Source organism: Scophthalmus maximus, chromosome 20 (assembly GCF_022379125.1).
Source record: "Scophthalmus maximus strain ysfricsl-2021 chromosome 20, ASM2237912v1, whole genome shotgun sequence".
In the NCBI taxonomy this organism is placed as follows: Eukaryota; Metazoa; Chordata; class Actinopteri; order Pleuronectiformes; family Scophthalmidae; genus Scophthalmus; species Scophthalmus maximus.
The window spans coordinates 16,337,231-16,358,453 of record NC_061534.1 but is presented as its reverse complement, the minus strand read 5'-3'; the positions used below and the strand labels follow the sequence as shown (position 1 = coordinate 16,358,453).

The window sequence follows — 21,223 nt, the reverse complement described above, 5'->3', positions numbered from 1 at the left end:
AAGTTTCATTGATTAAAAACAAAAGGCTGAGAATTACGGTACTCATGTGAAGGTGGCTGCAGACGACCTTCTCTCCACAGCTCCAGCATTAGTTGTGAGCTGCCGGCTGAACTACTGCTCTTTATTCATTCACGTAATTGGAAAATGAACATGTGTGTTTTGATGTTTTGTTATTATTATTGTCTGTCTGTGAATGTGTGCCTGTGTGTTTTCTCCCCTGGGTGTTAAAAAAGAGGAACACCTGCTCTTCCTTTACGGCACACGCACCAGATGAAAATCATGTGGTCCCTCATTATTTTCATCTGCTACAACAAATATAACGCCGCTGTCACAGTGTGTGGATGTGGCTGACGTTGAGGCTCAGTGTCAGGGTGGAGTTCGTATTATTTCGCACTGTCTGTGTGTGTGTGTGTGTGTGTGTGTGTGTGTGTGTGTGTGCGTGTGTGCGTGCGTGCGTGCGTGCGTGCGTGCGTGCGTGCGTGCGTGCGTGCGTGCGTGCGTGCGTGCGTGCGTGCGTGCGTGGTTCATGGTTCATGCACCATGTACTCGCTGAAAAGTGAGCTGTGAAGAATGAGTGAACGTGTTATCCCCACTGTCAGACGTATGCGGGAAAACAGACTTTTGTGTTTCATACACCAATGGGTCTGAGGGCTCGCAGTTAATGGAGTTTGCGAGCATGTGCACCGCTGAACTTTCATGGGAGGCGACAGTTCCGTGATGCTACACGATGTAGTCATGAATACCTAAGCACTGTGCAGTGGAAGCTGTCTTGAACAGCCGGGCTCATGTCTCGGAGGATGCTAATGTCCCCCAGTTTTTAGTTGACATGGATGCCTGTTGTTGTGGATCATGTAATGTACTTAACCTCTCCTGCGCCTTCCTGTTGGCCATGACGCTCCGCGAGGGGGTTCTTGTTGTATTAGCACCAGGAAATCCATTAGATGGATACCTCAAACTGGATGGTTCCTCCTTGAAGACTTGATAATCATTTTAACAAACCATCTAAGGTTGGTTTGTTTGTTGACAAATCAGTAGTGCTTTACTGGTTTTATTCTGGATTTTAAGAGCGACGCGGTGATGTAGTGGTTCGCACTGTCGACTCACAGCAAAAAGATTCTTGGTTCGAATCCCAGTTCGACCAACCAACCAACCAACCACTGAGAGTTTTTCTGCGTGGAGTTTGCATGCTCTCCCCCCGTGTATGAGTGGGTTCTCTCCGGTTCTCCGGCTTCTTTCGCAGTCCAAAGACATGCAGATTGGGGTTAGGTTGATTGGAAATTCTAAATTGACCGTAGGTGTGAATGTGATTGGTTGTTTAGCTCTGTATGTTGGCCCTGCGATACGCTTGCGACCTGTCCTGCGTGAACCCCGCCTCTTGCCCAATGTCAGCTGCGATTGGCTCCAGCCCCCCCCCCCCCCGACCTTAATGGATAAAGCGGTATAGACAATGGATGGATGGATGGATTTTGGATCTAGGCATGATACAGCCTACAAAATTACCATACTGATTTGGGGACTAGATGGATAAGTGAAAAGATGGGCATTTCAAGCAAAAATACAATTCGGTAATCCCTGGGAACTTTTTGACCATGATTCAAAAATGTCTCTCCTTGTTTTCACAACTTTGAACTCACCCGACCTAAAGTAGATTTCTAGGTCTTGTTTAGTGTTCACTTAACATTTCACAGTGTCGGCTTCAACTAATGGACACAACGTGAAAGGTGTCATCGTTGTGGCTGTATTTTTTTGTATCAGATGAGTGTAAACTTTGCATTTCATATCACAGCTCATCAACCAACATGGCCTGTCTAAAAACGGTTAGCTGACCGGTCTGCGTTAGGATGCTCCAACAGCTTTGTGTTTAATGCTTGCCGCTTTGGGTGTGAACATGAAAATTGGCATATTTCAATGTTTGCTCTAATAGTGATTTAATATGCTGCAAATTAAAAAAAAATGTCCAGAGATATTGCATAGATTTTTCTTTCCCGGCAACCAAACAATTGAGTAAGATGTCAACCAAGAGTTTCTTTGGTTGATTTCAGCCCTAGTTGGCATAGTACCTCAGTTTCATTTATCTTTTTTTCCACAGTCCATACAGAATTAATCATTTTTTAAGACAAGATGATAGTTGTATAAACCATTTGATTTATTTTTATTTTTTATGATTTAATTACTTTTTGAAAATTAAAAAATCATGACCTATCCCTACATAATTGCTCAGTCGAAACAGTTAAATATATTTCATAATAGTTTGACAACCGATAGGTTAATCCGCAAGTCATTTTATTAGTTGATTGATTATTTATGTCAGCCTTAAAGCAAAATAAAAATTCATAGATTCAGCATCACAATTGTGCAGATTGTGGTGTTTTTCCTCTTCATTTATGATTTTTTTTATCCGTTTATGGAGAGCATGCTGAACACTGTTCAGCTCTTATCTGAAGCATCCTGCCGGTGAAGAAATACTGGCTGCTCATTCAGCTGAGAAAAGGGCCAGGTGGAACGAACCATGTCGGTCCTATGGTCTTCAGCTCATCGCTGCCAAACAAAGGAGGGTCTTATACTGTTGACATGAGCTTCGGAGAGATGATACCCATTTTGTTAGTCTTTACCTGCAGATAGGTGGTAGTTTAGAAATACATTTTTTGCCTTAAGGTTGGATTTTTGTGCCAAAACCAAAATAATGAACTCTCAAGGCCAGATTAGCCTTTAATTCAATCCTTTGCTCACAACCTGTGTTGTGCAGTTAATTTTGGAGTCAAGGATAATTTTACAAATTGCAGTTCAGACATCTGCAGGCTCAGAATAGAATCAAAATGTAGGTGTTTCAATGAAAACACAAACAGAAGTCATTGAACATGCATTTAGGGAAATGGAAATGTCACTGAATGGCAGTAAAGTGCAAAGGGTACAGCAGTGTCAGTGTATTATCAAAAGAGCGTAGTCCTTCAAATCTTCCAGATTAACCGATAAAATGAATAATCTGACACTCCCGTCAGCAGGACGACATAAGACACAAAACGGCCTTGTTTGATTTTGGGAAAGACACGGTTTGGTTTAGAATACTGTAGGTTATTCGTTAGATTTGGGGAAATATCATGATTTTAGTTTTAAAGTTGGGGTTCCTTGGTCATCGTGGCTACAATGAGAAAAAGGAAAACGAGTCGCAGTCTCCGTATTTTGTTGACCCATGCGTTAAGCTCAAGCCTTTCCCCTCGCCGACTTTGTTGCTCTCTCACCTGACTTTACTTCCTTTGACCACTAGGGGGCTGCGTCACGCTAACGTGAACATACTAAATTAAGTTTGAAACAACTTATGTTGTTGTTCTTGTTTGGAAGATAGTTTAGACAACTTCCTGTCTGCACTTTGTTTGGTTTAGGTCAGGTATAGGCGGTTCAATACCCTCTTTTTTAAAAATTCTTTATAAGCTGTTATTTTTTTGTCTATTGAGGAAATTCAGTGCAGCTCCTCTGTTTGTGTGCTCAATGTTTGCATGCTGTCATGGAGGCTGGTGCATGTTTGAAAGACGGTGCAAAAGATTCAGTAAATCTGGTCCTCTGTGTTATTCTCAAAATTAAATTCTTGTCAGGCTCTAATAAGTTATTTAGACTTGGGGTTGCTGAAACTCCACTGAACCGAGACTAATGAAATTCTTTTTGTAATTTGGCACCTGCTAAAGGCAGATTGACCCACCTTAGCTTCTCAGTTGTAGAACAGATTTTACTTTACATAAAATATCTTTTATGCTTCTATATCTTCTAAAATTACCTGAGGATCCCCCAGGAGCTGGGCTGAGGGACGTCAGGGATACCTCGCCCAACCTTCTGCCAACCCAACACAACCTCGACTAAGTGGCACAAAATAGATGGATGGACGGATATTGGCAAATCACATCAATAACTAAAATAAATTAATGGTGACATATTGTGCAAAAATCACCTTTTCAGTGTTTGTGCACATAGATGTGGGTATCTGTGGAGCCTGCTAGCCCACCTACTGGGAAAAAAGACCACCCTGTCATTTTTGTGTGAGCTGACTAAACCCTACAGCCTGGCTCTGAACAACTGGTTCAGATTTCTCTCCCACTCTGATGTCACAGTTGGACTCTTTTTGGGTTAACCACGCCTGCAACCAGAGAATATCTACTTTTTTGGTGATTTTGATATCGGCTGACTAATCACAACAGCCAATCAGAGCACTGGGGTTTTATCGGGAGGGGGGGGCTTAATGAAATCCAGGCGTTTTAGACAGAAAGAGTGAAAAGAGGAGCTGCAGGAATGGGCAGGATGAGAACACTGATGCCTCTTCTGAGCATTAGAGCATATGAACCTTTTCAAGTGGTAACCCAAATTAAAAGTATGAACCTGAATATGAGCATAATATGTCACCTTTAATGTCCGCCACAGCTGTAGTGAGGAGGGGGGAAGATTCACACAGTTGTAAGATGGATTATACTTGAGATGCACAACTGCACCAGGTTAAAGGTGCAGGTAACATGGACGTTTGCTTGTTTTTCTTCAGAAATGACGCACAGAGTTTTTCTCCGATCACTTCAGTCTTTGTCACAAGGTTTCCGGATCACTCCTACGGTTTTTATCCGGTGCCCCTCAGCTTCTCTGTCTGCCCATCAGCTGTTTTGGCAGATGGTGATAAGGCAACGCGAGTGGAGGTGTGTTATGAGTGAGAAGTTTCAGCGACAACCCTTTGGGTAATAAGACAATGACACAGTTCCTAGTCTATCTCTGGATTGAGGACACATGACTATAATTGTTCTTTATCTCCTAGGGACAGCTTGACTCGACCCGCTTTCAATCAGCATGGTGTCACCAAAGAGAGAAACAAACACGCGCACACACACACACACACACACACACACACACACACACACACACACACAAACAGGGGTCAGGGCACGAGGAGCATGGCTTGCAAGCGACGCCACACGAGCACAGTTGTGTTTCAGCTCAGTTCGGCTTCATGTCCAGCACCAGAAAAAATGATTTATCATCTACGTACAGTGCGAACAACAAGGAGTACAACAGGTGTCACGAAGTACACACAGGTACAGTGCATGCACATCCACTCAGTGAACGAGGAAACAGCAGTCACTATTTGTGAGATCCAACGTGGCTTATCAGTAATCTTGAACAAGGAGTTTCTATAAGACTATCAAGTACAATTGTCTGTGATCAATAGATTCAGATTCAGCACATTTATCAACACAGAAATAAGGGAAGGTGACAGCATAGGGTTACGGTTACGGGGTTTAGGTTTAGTCCATATTTTTCAGTTTCTCTGTGATATGAAGCTTAAAATTTTCTTCGATCAGGAGTGCCAGGCTTCCACTGAAGCAGACCGGACTTGACTGTGTAATAACTTGCTGTCCTACAAAACCCTGCAAACTTTGCGTAGCAGACTGAGTACTCGCCTGTTAAGACTGCACCTTAGTCCATGCATCGTCATTAAAACAGAACAAAGGAAATTCTATAATAAATCCCTTGAAGCTGTTTTGCCTGTTTGATCAAATGCTCACGTGTGCTCGCATGATTCTTGCACCTTTTGGCTAATACCGGTGAAATTTGCCGTCAACTCATTTGCACTTTCGAGCCCTCTTTACTCAGGGTAGTCAGGAGCAGGAACAACAGAAGAGGAGGACCAACCTGGCAGGAGACAACAGACTGTAAATCAAAAACCAAGCAGAAAAAAAGGCAGCAGGGCCGGCAGTCTTGCTTCGTAGCCTGTGTCGATAAAGTAGTAAACATTACACACAGTCCAGGTTAACTATTTCCTCAAGTAGCACTGGTGCTAAGCCAAGATTTAGGAGTATTTCCCATCTTCATTGTATTAACTACTATTAATGTTTTGGTAATGAATAGAAAATGTATAGAAATGACAATGTGCCACTTCATTTCAAAGGAGAAAGCCACAGAGTACTAAGCCCCTGCACAGTTTATGCTCCATGCTGTTGGTGTGTTTCATGTTTTTTTACATTTTTTTTTTATAGTTTTTTGGTAAACTCTGTTTTCCCCACAAATGTCGGGCCACGCTGAGAGCAGTGCAGGGGATAAATGGCGTTCCTGTGTTTCAGTACTGTAGCTCAGCCATGAAAAGTCTCCGTCCTGTGTTGACACTGTGGGTCTAAGCCTTTTTCATGGCCATTGGCATTGGCTGTATCTGTGCAGTGGGATTAGGAGGAAAATGGAAAATCCGCGGGATTGAAATACATAGGTTATCACGAGCTGTGTAACGGCATGTCTGCTCTGTAAAGTTGTTGTTTTTTTCTTGCCTGTGGGACTTCAATTAGTCAGATAGGTATTTGTTACAAACAAATCATTCACATAGTTAGTAAGAGAGTTGGCAACCCTGGATTCTAAGAAAGTTCACATTTTGCACGCTCACAAACCTCATCGGACGATTTGGCTAGAATGGCTACTGAAGTTAATTTGGTAGTTTTAATGAGGTTTGGGAGGGAATGCCTGTTTTTGTACATAGGCTCACAAGGTTCCTGCAGGTATTTTTCTGGGATCAGGAGCAGCATGTGGTGATCATTTTCACGTAATATCTCAATTCCAGCCATTCTGCTTGACAACAACATGTCGGAATCGAGCAGATTACGTCTAGGTTGTACTGTTTTCCTGCGTGTATCTACTGTCCTGGACATCGCACTATTAGTTTCTTTCTCTCACACTTAAACATTTTTGAGAGAGCCTCGGTCTTATGTGTCTCGAATTGTGGTGCATTGGCTCAGCTGATTGCCCCTTAGTGTCTGTCTGCTTTGGTGAAATAATGCTGCTGTTTGAGGGGCTTTGGCTGAACTCCGGAGCGCCAATTGGAAATAAGTAGCTCCAAAACAAATGGTATTATATACCCCGTCTGTTGCAGCAGTGTTGCAGGTGCGACTTGTTTAAATGAGCGATCAGACCGTTGCACCCGTGTTGTGTTTGCCACTGAACATAAAACGGGTGCAAAAGAATTTACAACTGCAGTTATGCATGCGCGCACGCCACATTCAACTTTATTTTCTCCTCTCAGCACACTGAATATCACCTTCACAGCCAGGTGGAGAGGCAAGACTGCCCCTCTGAATGAAGCAGCAGCAGCAGCAGCAGCAGCAGCAGAGAAATGTCCAGCGTCTTGTTCCCCTTGCGTTATTTACTCATACCCCGAGTGAAAAGGGCCTTACCGAGCAACCTGAGGAGTTTCCTGCGGAGCCCGGCAAACTGTTTGCACCATGATAAAAGATAGAGATTGAAAGTCAGAAACAGATTTTAATTTTTTTTTTAAATGATGGTTGACTGGGGAGTTATGGGAGAAAACAACACGCCCAATTGTGAGGAAACGCATATCTGATATAAGTTTGTACCTATTGCTGGAACATCATTTTCACTTCTTCCAATGGAGTGATGTGAATGATGAATGATGCCTCACAAAAAACTCACAGTGTGTTATTCAGCGTAGGCGCACAACAGCACAAAAGCAGCCTGGACACTCTGAAGTCTTACATACCAGGTCGGCCCCTTTACACATACCGGTGAGCTCATGTGCTTCAACCCGAGTTTTCTTTTATTGTAAATGAAGTTCCCTTTGTTTTTTTTCATTCATCCTAAAATATTACTCACATTTCTGATGTACACTAAATGAGTTATTGGCTGTGGCAATATCTGCTCCCGCAACTCCAATTGAATCCATAGTACATAGTGCAGACATATCTTTTACCTCATGGAGTTCCAGTTAAAAGACATTAGGTAAGCAGAGGGATGCGGACAGGAGAGCGTGCGATCGAAAGCGGGTTGTGGGAGTGAGTGAAAAAGCGAGTGGGAGACCGAGAGCGAGAGAGAGCAGCGGACAGGGAGATGGTGAGGAAAAAGGCTTGTGTACAGCCACAACAGGCAAAACCAACTTTGCTATTGGCCAAAGCCTGAATGGCCTCAAGCTGTTGCTGTCATTCATCTGTATTTACTTGCAACTCGAGTCCGTCCCATTCACAGTCTTAGGGGAAATCCTCACCGAACTGAAAATTTACAAGAGAAACAATCTCTCCTACATCGACTTTTCAATTTCTGAGACGGTCACATTGATTTCAACAAGCACATCAAACATTGGTATGCTTTCTGTGTTTAAGTGTGTTGCGTATCTTTGTCAGTATTAAGTCACATTCAGATTTATGCAAGCGGATGCAAATGACCGGCAGGGACATCTTGAGGCCGCTTGCGCTACGGCGGTCACAGTTTTCATGGACGACCACCAAAGTAACAAAAACAAAATTCAAACAGATGGAGTCAATTTTTCTATTTATTGCTCTTCTTGTAGTTATTATTAGCGTATCTGTTAATCCGTACACGTGTTCGACTTAATTTATGCCAAACTTGAGGTGAATGTTTTAATAAGAATTTCAATCTGTGGAGAAGATTACAACACAGTTGTTTATAGAAAAGAGGTTAAGACTACACATGAGACGAGGGGAGATCAGACCCAAAGTCAGGTAGATGCACTTGAACTGAGATTTGGGGAGGCAGAGGAAACATCACAGGGATCTAGAAATAAAAATAGACTTGAGTGTGAGAGAAGATGGAAGAGTGAGAGGGATTGGGAGAGAGGTGAATGGTAGAAATGACACGTAATTACGTTTCTTTTTTAATCCCAGACACAGAAGTATTGAGGATGAAAGGGTGGAAGAGTGACAGTGTGGAATACAGAAGGCGAAGGGGGGAAAGGCACAGCGACGGAGATAAAAGATTTTACAGGAGGGTAAAAATGACAAGGCCACATCCTGGAAAAGGAAGCCGCAGCCAGCGAGCAGAGGGTTGGGGGAGCTGAGAAACAGATGGGCGTTCAGAAGAGGTTGGCAGGAGTTAGTGCAGAAAGTTGAACGTTGGAATTTGTGGGGGGATGACGGCGGCATCCATTCCCCTCGGCCCCTTTACACATACCGGTGAGCTCATGTGCTTCAACCCGAGTTTTCTTTTATTGTAAATGAAGTTCCCTTTGTTTTTTTTCATTCATCCTAAAATATTACTCACATTTCTGATGTACACTAAATGAGTTATTGGCTGTGGCAATATCTGCTCCCGCAACTCCAATTGAATCCATAGTGCATAGTGCAGAAATGCATCATAAAGTTAACTTGGATAGCTAAAACAGTCAGAATAAGACAAGCCAAGTGGGTATCCTCCAAAGTTATTCTTTTCCAATGTGACATTCCCGTTTTTATTGTTTCCATGTAAAATAATTTCTTGCTCAGTAGAAGTATATGGATAGTTTGTCCTGGTAGTTTGTTGCTGGTGTTGTGTAGAAGTCTGTTTGGTTGTCTCTACCATTACCTTTGCCTAAATGTATCCCTAACCACAACCAGGGTCCAAAATGAACTCTTTGTCTTACTAGCCAAGGTGGCTGGTAGATGAAAAGAAATTACCAGACAGACAGATTTTTTACGAGCCAAAACTACTAGTTTTCATCCTTGTCTCTCGCTATGAAGTCTGTCATTCTGCTGTGGATGGTGTCTGTGTGCCACTGTGCCCTGCTGGGGGTCCCCTGCCATCAAACGGGGGTCCCGACAGGTGCTGTAGCTGGGGAGATCCACGAGAAGGGCCTGACGAGCATCCAGAGCTGTCGCCACTAGACCGCCGTACCCGAACCCCCTCCACCGTACCCGCCTCCCGCAACAGAGCGGCGCAAACCGCACCCGTGAGGGAACCCCACCGCCAATGTCTTTGTTTGTAGCTGCTACTGTATCCAAAAGTCACGCCGTTTGATGACTGACGCAATGACGTCCTACGCACGTCACGTGCAAGTGCGGTGGACCCAGCAGATTGAAGTGACAGCTATTTTCAAACAGTCTGAGTGACAGCATCAAGCAGATTTTTTTTTCTATCCGCCAGAGTGGCGTGTGGTTTCCATAATTAACTAGCCAAAGACAAAATTTTCCCACATTTGGCGACTGGCGAGTGCTAATTTTGGACCCTGACCACAACCATTTTTTTTTTTTTGTAATCGCAAATTTACAGTAACGTCCACTGGTTATTTCTACAAATTCCTTATCATAACCAGACCAAAGGCATACCCCTAATCACCATAGGCAAAAGTACAACGAACACAAATTACAAGGGGAGGGAAACACTAACTAATGGGGAACAGATTTTGTAACGAGGTGGTTACCAGGACAAAGATTTGACACTTGATTTGACCTCATACCAGCTTCAGCTGATCTTCAGGATGCAACCACGTACAGATTTTGTCCCAGCCCCGTTTCCAAAACCGCAAGTTTGACACCACATGCTTGTGCCTGTCTGATCGCAGAGCAGCATCCCCCCAGAACTTTGTCCCAACAAAATTGAGGAAGCAACTTTTGTAAAGTTTGGACAGCCCACTTCGCACAGTGATCGGAGGTGAGGGCGTATGATGGAATTCAACTTTTCTCTTCAGACTCTCTTTACTACTCCTGCCTTCCTCTTTTCGTGTGAACAACCAAGTGCCACAGAGTGAAATCCATTGAGGATGCACTCCACCCAAAGTGTACGCAGCAGGCTCTTTGGCCAGACCTTTGAGTGTAGCCATTTGTAACATTTGTAATCTTTTTTTCGCCTTCTGGTCTCGGTCGGACCGCATGCAGTTCAAACCAATTCATTGTTGGCATACCCACGTCTCTTAAGTGGCGTTTTGTTACGGAGATTTCACAGTCAGTATGGAGAGGAGGAGTGATCGCAGCAACTGAAGACTCTCTCAACTTACAAACGGCATGTGAGTATCAGAACGGACCTGGAAAAATCAGGATCGATCCGTGATGCGGCTACTGTGTGTGTAAGAATACAGATTAATTCCTGCGGAGAAACACACTGATGGTAAATGTGGTACCTTTTGATGTGTTTGACAATGTTGCAGAGCTCGGATTGCTGCATACATACTCGGTGGCAACTTACACTGTGTGTGTGTGTGTGTGTGTGTGTGTGTGTGTGTGTGTGTGTGTGTGTGTGTGTGTGTGTGTGTGTGTGTGTGTGTGTGTGTGTGTGTGTGTGTGTGTGTGTGTGTGTGTGTGTGTGTGTGTGTGTGGAAAGAGAATAGGAGAGACGGAGGGATGGAGAGACCGAAACCAAGAGTTAGAGAGTGAGAAGGAGGTACAAGTCAGTATTTCATGGATGGCTGTGTTGCTATGGGAACAAGATGTGGGCTCCCTATTCCCAAAAAAGTGTCCTCCTTCCTTCCTCCCTTCCTTCCCTCTTTTCCTCTCTCTCTCTCTCTCTCTCTCTCTGTCTCTCATCACCTCATTTCTCTCTCCTCTTCTTCACGGCATCCACAGCATCTTCACCTCTCTCTCCTCTTCCCTTTCCCCCAATCACATCCCACCACATGCCTCCCCTCTATCTCTCTCTCTCTCTCTCTCTCTCTCATCCTCTCCTCTGTCATCCATCCTCTCCCCGCCCCCTCATTCACCCATCGCTCTCTCTGTCACTCTCTCCCTCTCCTCTTCCTAACCCTTCCCTATTTTTTCCCTCTCCGTCTCCCCCCCCCCCCCCCCCCCCCCCCCTCTGTCTCCCTCTTTCCGTCCCTCTTTTTCCCTGTTTCTCTGATCTCTCTGTCTCTTTAACACTCACTTATATTCTATTCTTTTCTCGGTTGTCATGGCAATAGGCTGGGGGCGTGAGGGAGCGAGCGCGAGCAAACGAGCGGGAGTGGGTGTTTCGGAAGTGACATCTCTTGGGCAGTAACCTTGTTTCCTGTGTGGTGGAGTTGGGGGCGGATTCAAGGCGCTAGCAGCGCAGCAACAGTGACGCCGTGTGGACGCTTTGGGTGAGCAATGGGGAACCCGGGACGCGCCGCGTGAGGGCTGGGTGAATGATCTGATAGGTGAGAATACTCTCTCCCACTCATACAGTACACACACTCACACTTTTATCCCCATCCTCCTATCTTGTCATCTGGCATCTCTCCTTCACGGCTGAAGTGGATTCATTGAAGTAAGTGAATTAAAAAAAGGATCAAAGCTGCTGCCAGGGTTCACACAGCAGGTTGTTTTCACCCCAACACACATTTATAACACACTCACCTGTGGACACTCACACACATACATTTCCCCTACATTTTCATGCATTGAAGTTTACCATATACTTATACGCAAGGCATTATGGGTTCAGTGATTAAGAAATGTTTCAGAAGTCTGACATTTCAGCTCAGTACAATGAGGTAAAGTAGGTAATGTGGAATCCGAATGTGCACAATATGTCGTCATATGTCATAATGCATAATCTGGTGCACTGATAGATTATATCAGCCATTAGTCTTTGTGGCTAACTCGCTGCCCAGTAACACATCCAGCCGACAAGGAGTAATATTAGCGTTCATCTGGAGTCATGTTTCCAGCCATCCCATGATTTTGTCTCCTTTTAGCTATCCCTGTTTTGGTATCAAAACATTCCTGAGAAAAGTATCTCGATGCTTCAGACTAAGTTAGTCTGCAGGTTGGGGCTGTGAAGGTATGAGATTTCCGCCGCCTGCTGCTAAACACAAAATTAATGAGAGGGAACTCACAGGTTGTAAAAACCAAAACAATGAGGCTAAAAAAAAAGCCGGAGTGCAATTATCCAAATTTAGATCGGTATCCGCTCCGATGCTGACCTTTTTTAAACGGATCAGCAATCGTCCATGATGTGGCCATTACACTTTAATACAGTTTCTTTGCCGTAAGTCGTTGAAATTCTGCATTGTCTTGTCATGCTCAAGTTCGTCGAGTCGTGGTTTGCCTCAGATGTTCATGCCTCGTGTGACCTTACATGGAAATGATGACGAGTGTGTGTCAGCTGATTGTTTGTTTGTCATTATTAGTGACCATTGCTGATACAAAAACATTGATGAAATGACTTACCGTGCGCACGCCTGTGATTTCACAACTGCTCGAGGTTTTGAAATCAACAAATGCACACACAAACACACGATGCACACGTTTAATTTCCAACTTACACAAATCGAAAGACAAAATTCAGATAAGTCGCAGAAGTTAATCCGAATGTTCTCTAGAGATAATCTCTGTGTTGTATTCGTCTTATTATAAGTCAAATGCCAGAATGTAGTCGTGTCTGTTGACAGACTGCCCATTAAATTGGATTGGTGCTCCCAGTCATGAGTTTGTTCCACAGTTGAAAAAGATGTGAGGACATATTTACCCTCAGGTCTGCGGGTGAGATGAAGAATGGCAGTGTCGTTCTTTTCCTGCACTGGATAGTCTCAGTTTGGACAGAACTTTGCTGATTATTGCATATAGTACATTTCAGTCCCCAGAAGGAAGAGAAATATTGAAATACAGATGTTTGATGATGAAAATTAATCTAACTGAAAATAAGTCGAAATAAAAGCACTACTGTACCACTATTGGTGATCGCGCCCTGCAGCAGATAGATGTTCTCTACTGCTTTCAGATATGCACGGAAGTCACGGATTTTTTTTCTGCAATTTTTCCCGAGAGGCTGTTTGTGAGAACACAGATGTCCCTTGAGATGTTGCGCCGGACATTTTCTCGGATCCTTTCCTGCCAGCCCTCTAGTAACCTTTCCCCGAGAATGTCCGGGCGATTTCCCATGTGAGGATACAGCGAGCGACGGGGCGTGTTGACGACTGCAAGGAAAAACACCGCGTCCGACTCTGATAATCTCCTGCTGCGTTCAACATATGTGAACGGCAAACTCTGTCCAGACCCAATTTGGAGTTCCTGTCTGAAGACAGCTATAGTGTCATGTTCTTGTGAATACTGTTTGCTGTCGTGTCGTGACACAGGCAGGACGAGGTGAATGCAAACTGTCATTAGCAAAACTTGTCGAAATTGCTATTTGAGCATCTAACTCATCTTTATAATTACAAAAAAAAATCAATCCCTTATAATGTGATCATTACATTGACGTTAAATAATCTGCTGTTACTGATGAAAAAACGGATACAAATGATGCCCTGCACAGGTCTGACACCACTTCTTACTCCACCACCACCCCTGAGTGACGTTAGCCTGTAATTGGCACAAATATAGTCATATTTTCAAAATGCAGATACCTAATTAAAGCAAAGTGGCATAACAAAAAACGAAGGTTGTGTCACGATGCAAAATGCTGTCGCCGTCACTTTCCCACCCGCAACATTGCTAGATTGCTTCGCCTTTGAGCTGTTTTGGCGGTGCTGAGATTTGTGAGCGCAGTCAAATTGCATGGGCTTGATATTGAATTTTGGAAAAACCAGAGTTCTCATCACACCGTGAGGTAATTGTAGAGTAATTGGTATTGATCAATAAACCTATTGACCCCCCCCCCCCCCCCCCGCAGATGTATATTAGGTAATGTTGTACTATGGAGCAGTAAAAATTACACCAATTACCTTTTTAATGAAGCAAAGCCTGATTCCTGAATGTGGATTATTATTAGCTATCGCGCCGCCTGCTCATGCCAATCCACCGCCGTGGCCAAAAATCACTTGAGTGGGAAAGCGTTGAAGTCTTTGCAGCATGAAGCGGGAACCGAGGGGCCTGACCAATGTGCCTGTTCTGCAAAAAAGAAAAGAAAAAAGAAGACGCCTCGTACTTCTGGAACCTCTGTGACCCCGCCGCTGACATTTGACAACCCCCCCCCCCCCCTTGACTCAGCATCGACAGCAGCAGCCTACTGTACCGCACATATGCACCACTCTGACCCACTGAAGTGCGGCACTGCATCGATTCTCGCCACCACATACATATATTCAGTCTCGGCGAGATCTGTACTTTTGTCGTGATATTTTCCTGTCATGCAGTAATGCAATGTGACTCAGTAATGACATGTGCACTGTGTGTTGCCTTCTTGCCTCGAAAGTAAAATGCCCTTGCACGCTTGCAGTGAGTACATTATCTGCCCTGGGCGGCCCGGGGCTGTTGCGAGGCTTTATTTTTAGTACTGTTTTGGAGCTCAGCGATGTGTATGAATCAACATTAGGCCTGTCGGGTTCCAGTAATGACAACGTTGACTAAGGCTGACCAGTCATCCGATTGGTGCACGGCCCTCTTCTTTGTAAACTGCTACGGATGGCAGAAAGAGGGGAAAAGAGCCCACAGAGAGGAGGAGGCGGAGGAGGAGGAGGAGAGACTGTAGAGAGCAAATGAAAGACGGGAGCGAGGTATAGAGGAAGATGAGGGGAGAAAAGGAGCATCTCAGCATTTCTGCTTGTGCCAAATGGTTTATACAGTATATTCATGCAACACAGAGCCGCGCCTGTCCACCCTGTGCGTACGAACCGACAGACAGAAGAATGAGTTCGCTCATTGAAATTCTGTCCACTGCGCTTCACAGGCCCTTAATAGGCAGCCTCGGGGGTGGAGAGGTAGGCCTACAGTAGAGTAGCGCAGATTGGGCTGCGGATGACTCACGCTGCTATATCCCCCAGTGAATATCTCAACACCATGACTTTGCTCTGCACAGTTGCAAAGTTTGGACTCAACGGCTTCGGTGCGTTTGGGAGAAAAGTGGGGGGAGCGCGCCGCCCGGCGCCGTGTCCCTCTGAAGACTTGTGATAATGGACAGCGGTTGGCAGTGCACGTACTCCGCATCCATCACATCTGCTTCCACAGTTTGGCTTTAAATTGACAGCGGTGCAGATCGGCACAACTGCCTGCTCCCCCGGATTCGTAAAGTATTATGGGATGTGCTCAAATCTCAAATAATGATAGTTTTTTTTTTTTTATGTGCAAGCTATAACATTTTTACAATTTCCCCCTTGCAACAAAAATATTTTGCCATGCAGCCTTTGAAGATAAGATGTCCAATAAATGTGCTGTGCAGCGCAAGAGCTCGGAGCATATTAACAGAGTCTAAAGCCTAGTTTGTCATGTTTTTTCAGCTGTTAATCCATTATTGTGGTTTGATGAGACATCCATCCCAATCATAATCTCGGAAAAAGATCACATAATACTCGACAATGGTTAATTCTCGAATTTTTCTATCCTATGTCATAGATAGTATTTCAAACATCAAATTAGATAAAAAAAAATCTGTGTGTCTTCCGCAAGCGTCACTCGAATTTTTCAAGGAAATGATGAGACCCTAGTGTGTGTGTGTGGTAATCCTTTAAAGACAGGAGAGGGGTTGGGAGTATTTAAGATCGCTTTCACACCCACCTTGTTTGAGAGAAGTAAAAACAAGCCGTGGTACCACACGGGGGAAGGAGGAGAGGAAACATTTAATTGGAAAAATTTGCAGTCTTCGCCTCAGACGTTAAACTGTAATGTTTCAACAGCGAGGACGTTCAATTGGCCCATTTGAACGTGTGATTTGACTCCTACCTAGCAAATTGACAAAATGGCGACAGTGGCGCCATCAAAGCCCCCCCCCCCAGTCCCCAATGAAATCACTGGTTCCCTCAGTGCCCCCCCCCCCCCCCCTTGCGAGTTACTGTAGCGTATTCATAATATGCTAGATGCTGGTACAATGCTTCTATCTGGTATTTTAAATTGGGTACTATTCATTTAAATCAATAAAGTATTTTTTTTTATAATTGTTAAATAGTATAGTTAGGTCTAAGTGTCACAGGTTTGAAGGAGAAGGTAATGGAAAAAGTCGTATTAATAAACTAAGGTAACAAAAAACACACTAACTGTTTATAAAGGAAAAATAAACAAAATCCATCTCTCCAAAACTCAAATCCAAAACTCCAAAATATACTACAACGGCAGAATAGAATTTCTGATATTCAGTTATGGCTTTTGGTGTTGGCGTGCCACCCTAAGATTTTTTTAGTCGCCCCATCTGGCCACTCCATGTGAACACTTTCTGTGGGGCGCCACTAAATGGCATCAGCAGACACACGCCTGTCCACAAACCAAGTAGATACTGTAGACGAGTCCCACGTCGGTGATGACGACCGGACATACTCGGTCCATTTTCCCATTCAGTCACTAAAAATTGCAGAAATCTTGGTGTTATTTTGAATCAATCTAGGTCTCACCTTCTCTCCCCCAAAACTTTTGGAAACTGTTATTCATGCATTCCTAACCAGTCGTTTAGATTTACTGCAACACCTTGCTCTCTGGCATCGGTAAAGAATCCCTCCCGCCTTCAGCTCGTCCAAATCTCTGCTGCTGCTGCCGGGATCTTGACTCGGGCCAGGACACATGACCACATTACACCAATCCTTTTCTTCCTTACACTGGCTACCTGTTGCTTTTAGAATTGATTCGAAGATTTTATTGACTACTTAAAAAAGCCCTGACAGACCTCGACCCAAGTTATTTAGCGGACCTCTTATTGCCTCATGTCCCTCGAGTGCATCACTCCTGGTTGTTCCAAGGTCCAGGTTCATACTGAAAGGTGATCATGCGTTTGCAGTCAGGGCGCCTAGACTTTGGAACAACCTGCCCGTGGAGATCAGGGTTGCAAACTCTGTCTCGTCCTTTAAATCTCTTTTAAAAACAAACTTTGCCTTATGTGATTTTTTGATTTCGTATGACATTTAATTTTATTCTCTGTGTTATTTCTGCCTATAGGTCATTTCACTCTGTTTTAAACATGTTCTATGTTTGCAAAGCACTTTGTAACTATGTTTTGAAAGATGCTATATAAATAAAGTTCATTATTATTATTATTATTATTGTTATACGTATGTCCTACACAATTCTTTAATGGGCTCCCTATAATTGAAATGTGAAAACCAAAACGAACCGGATCAAATGTTAACAATGAGTCAAAGACATGAACCTTGGTTCAGACTTTCAGGTGTGAAAACGCCCCAGGTAGCTTTTTGAAGCAAAAATGGCCAAACATCGAACTGCCCCAATTTTTTCAAATTATTTGAGATCAGCGCAAACAGAATGAAAGAGACATTTGATGTCATCAGTATGTGCCATGGCACTGTTTAAAATGAGTATTTTTCTCCAACCGTGATGTTTTAATGAAATCTTTTCAAGCAAACAAAGAATCATTTAATGAAGAAAAAAATATATAAATGTGTGATTGCTGTTGGCAATCTTAGAATGACCTGAGAGATAAAATTGATCTGTGGAAAAAAAAATCTAAAAAGATAAAAATAAACCATCCAGCTGCTAAAAATCCTCTAAGTGACCCTTTCTTTCTGACCCTCATGCCGTTTGCTTTCTGTGAAAATTGTGCCGACACAAAGGCTCAGCGAGGGCCATCGTGACACTTTCATTCAGCCGCGTCACAGTGGCACATATTTATGGCCTTGAGTCTCTGTCCACCTAAATTATTCATATTACACAATAATATTTTTTCCAAATGTGCTACTGTGTGTGTGTGTGTGTGTGTGTGTGTGTGTCCAAGTTTGCTGGACTGAATAAATTGCTAATGCAGTGTCTAAAGTGGTCACCCAACATCACAACGGGCCCCATATTTTATTCCGTTACATCTTCCATACGTCTGATTGACAAGCCCGTGAGCAGAACCCAGAAAATTCTGCCCTTCACTGGGGGTGATGAAGATCATGCCACCCCACAGTTTCCTTGTTGTGTTTTTTTTTCTCACAATCCCCTCTCCGTGCTCCGTCGTCCTTATTAATTAGCCGCGCTGGTTTTTAAGCTCGTCTATATTTCAGCAGCTTGATTCACAGATCAGACAGGAACCTGAATTATCAGCTCAGTTGTCATTTGGCCACAATTAGATGATTGCTCGCTCTTCTTTTCCGCTCTGACGGAGAGAGGCACCGTCGCCGTCGACTGTTTGGCGTCACGAGAGGGGGCGGGGGGGACGGGACCTGAGAAGCGATGATGCGGTAAAATAATCGGTGTGGACATGCTGTAGTGTTGCATTGTGGGGCTGCAGGTGACTCTCCTTGGCTCGAGAAGAGTGCAGCGCTCCTTTCAGACGCCTACGCGGTCCATCTCCTTCGTCAAATACTGGCACGTTGGAAAGAAAACATCAAGCGAAGGGGTCAGTTGTTACTGTCAGGGAGTGAAGTGTGACCTTGAGTCCATCACTCGGATCTGCTGTTGTGTAGTCGCGTGCCGGGTCACACAAAACAACACTTTTCGCTTCTTGTCCTCCTTGGAAAGGAAATGTGCGTGTGTGTGTGTGTGTGTGTGTGCGCGCTGGCCTTGTTGCACAGCCGGCAGATGTTGTTAGTGTGAACGTGGCTTTTGCTTGGCGCAGGAGGTGCAACTCCCTCTGGGAATGTGGCTGTAACTGACTCTCTCACACACACACACACACACACACACACACACACACAGACACACACTGCAGAAGTCTTTCCTTAACTTGTCTACCCCAGGATTTAGTTTTTAAGAAATCACAAATGACCGCATCATATTAGAAAAGAAGCAACCGATCCGGGTAAGATCATCTGCTGCAGCTTAATGTCGCCTGCAGGAGGTGTAATCTCGACGGTGGCGGAGAGGTGATTTGTTTGTGTTAAAACGGACAGTTGATTAAGTGTGAAGAAGTTGTTCATACCCACGTTTCACTGGACTGTTTCTAAAAGAGGAGAGAGTCTTTGAACTCCAGCATCAGGCGGGATAAAGCGAGAGAACTGCCTCGAGACGTTTGCTTTTGTACATCCGATGCTGAAAAAACTGTAAAATGCTCAGTGGTGTGAGAGTAGCTGCTGTTGCCTCTTGCTTCGTGGAAAAGAAACACAAATGTCTGAAGCTTAAACAAAGATAATAAATAAGGAGTCGTAAAAAAAAAAAGGAGGGAGAGGACATGTAAGGCTGATGTTAAAACAACAGATCCATCAGGGGAGGCACGTCAGACGCAGAGAGGGGACGAGTTGCAGAGAAAGAGACGAGGCAGAAGCGTCTTTCTTGTGCATTTTTTTGCTCAGAATTTAATATTTTTGCAACCTATATAACGGCGCACAAGTTGAAATGGAAATTGGAGAAGAAATTGAACAACGCTTGTACATATTACAGTTATGCTAAAAAAGCATTGATGCCATGGTGTATTTATTGCCTTAAGTTAAAACTGAATAAGGCCAGAAAACAGGAGCATTGGTAGAAAAGATGGTGCCTCATTAACCAAAGCTCCTTAGCCACTCATTTCCCCCTCAAGACGACCCCCCCCCCCCCCCCCCCCCCCCCCCCAACTCTATTAATGTCTCCAATACTGTGTGATCAATTTGTTTAATTATGTGATGCTCAGAGCTATCAAGTATCATTTAAATTCCCCGCCGACAACTTCTTAAATGATGCCCCGGAGTCAGGGATAATGTCAAAGATAATTTGTGCCTCCGCCAGAGAGATTATAGTTGAGTTTCTCTGTCTTGTCTATCTCGGGGAACCTCTGGCGGACAGGACAGGACAGGGCAGGACAGGACAGGACAGGACAGGGCAGGGCAGGGCAGGACAGGACAGGGCAGGACAGGGCAGGACAGGACAGGGCAGGACAGGACAGGACAGGACAGGGCAGGACAGGACAGGGCAGGACAGGACAGGACAGGGCAGGACAGGGCAGGACAGGGCAGGACAGGGCAGGACAGGACAGCCTCGGGCGGGCGAACAGACGATTCGATTTTGGTGGCGAGCTGGATCTAGGACCTTGTTCAATTAGACTATTATCGTTTCTGGCTGCGACTATGGAACTAACGGCGATGGAGAATTTTCAAATCCAAAGTGTGTGTTTGCAGAGTCACTATCAAGCGGCGTCTTCTTATTAAACGAAGAGGGAAAGAGCGACGTTTTTGTGTGACGGGATTTTTCCTCAACCTCATTCCACTTATCAGGGGCCAAGTTTTAGTCCTAAGGAACTTCCTGTTCTTTGGTCAGATTTGTGCCTTGATTTTGTGCAGGGGAAGAAGGACATTTCCTTAAAAAATGATTAAACATTAACTAATTTCAGGTATGTTTAGCCTCGTAGGTGTGGGTGATAAATAAGTACAATGGCTTTGAGTCGCACAAGAGCTTTGGTGTAGGTCACATTCTTTTCCGTTATTTATTTTCAGCCCTTTTTTGACACTGATCATCTTTCAACTGATGTTTTGTCTCTTCCACCAGTTTTTCACATTCCATGGGCTCATTTCAGTCGTGCTCTATGTTTGTAGAAAAAGCAAGGGCAGAAACAAAAGGTATTGGTGGTGTTGGTGAACGCAAGACCTAATTGCTGCATTGTTGAATTCATTCGTTGTGATTTTTCCTTCTGTTAAGTTTGGCATTTTGTAAAATGTGTTAAAATAATAATGAAATATTCACTTTTTACATTTAAAGAAAAAAAAGATGGACACCACTTTCATATCAGTCAGTTAAATACGAAGCTACATCCAGACTTTGGCTAGCTT

General features: G+C 44.1%; 1 protein-coding gene across 4 annotated transcripts in view; it reads left to right on the top strand.

Moving 5' to 3' along the window:
* The window catches only part of syngap1b (synaptic Ras GTPase activating protein 1b), a 136,563-nt gene that overhangs the window by 16,593 nt on the left and 98,747 nt on the right, over positions 1–21,223 (top strand). The window lies entirely within an intron of this gene.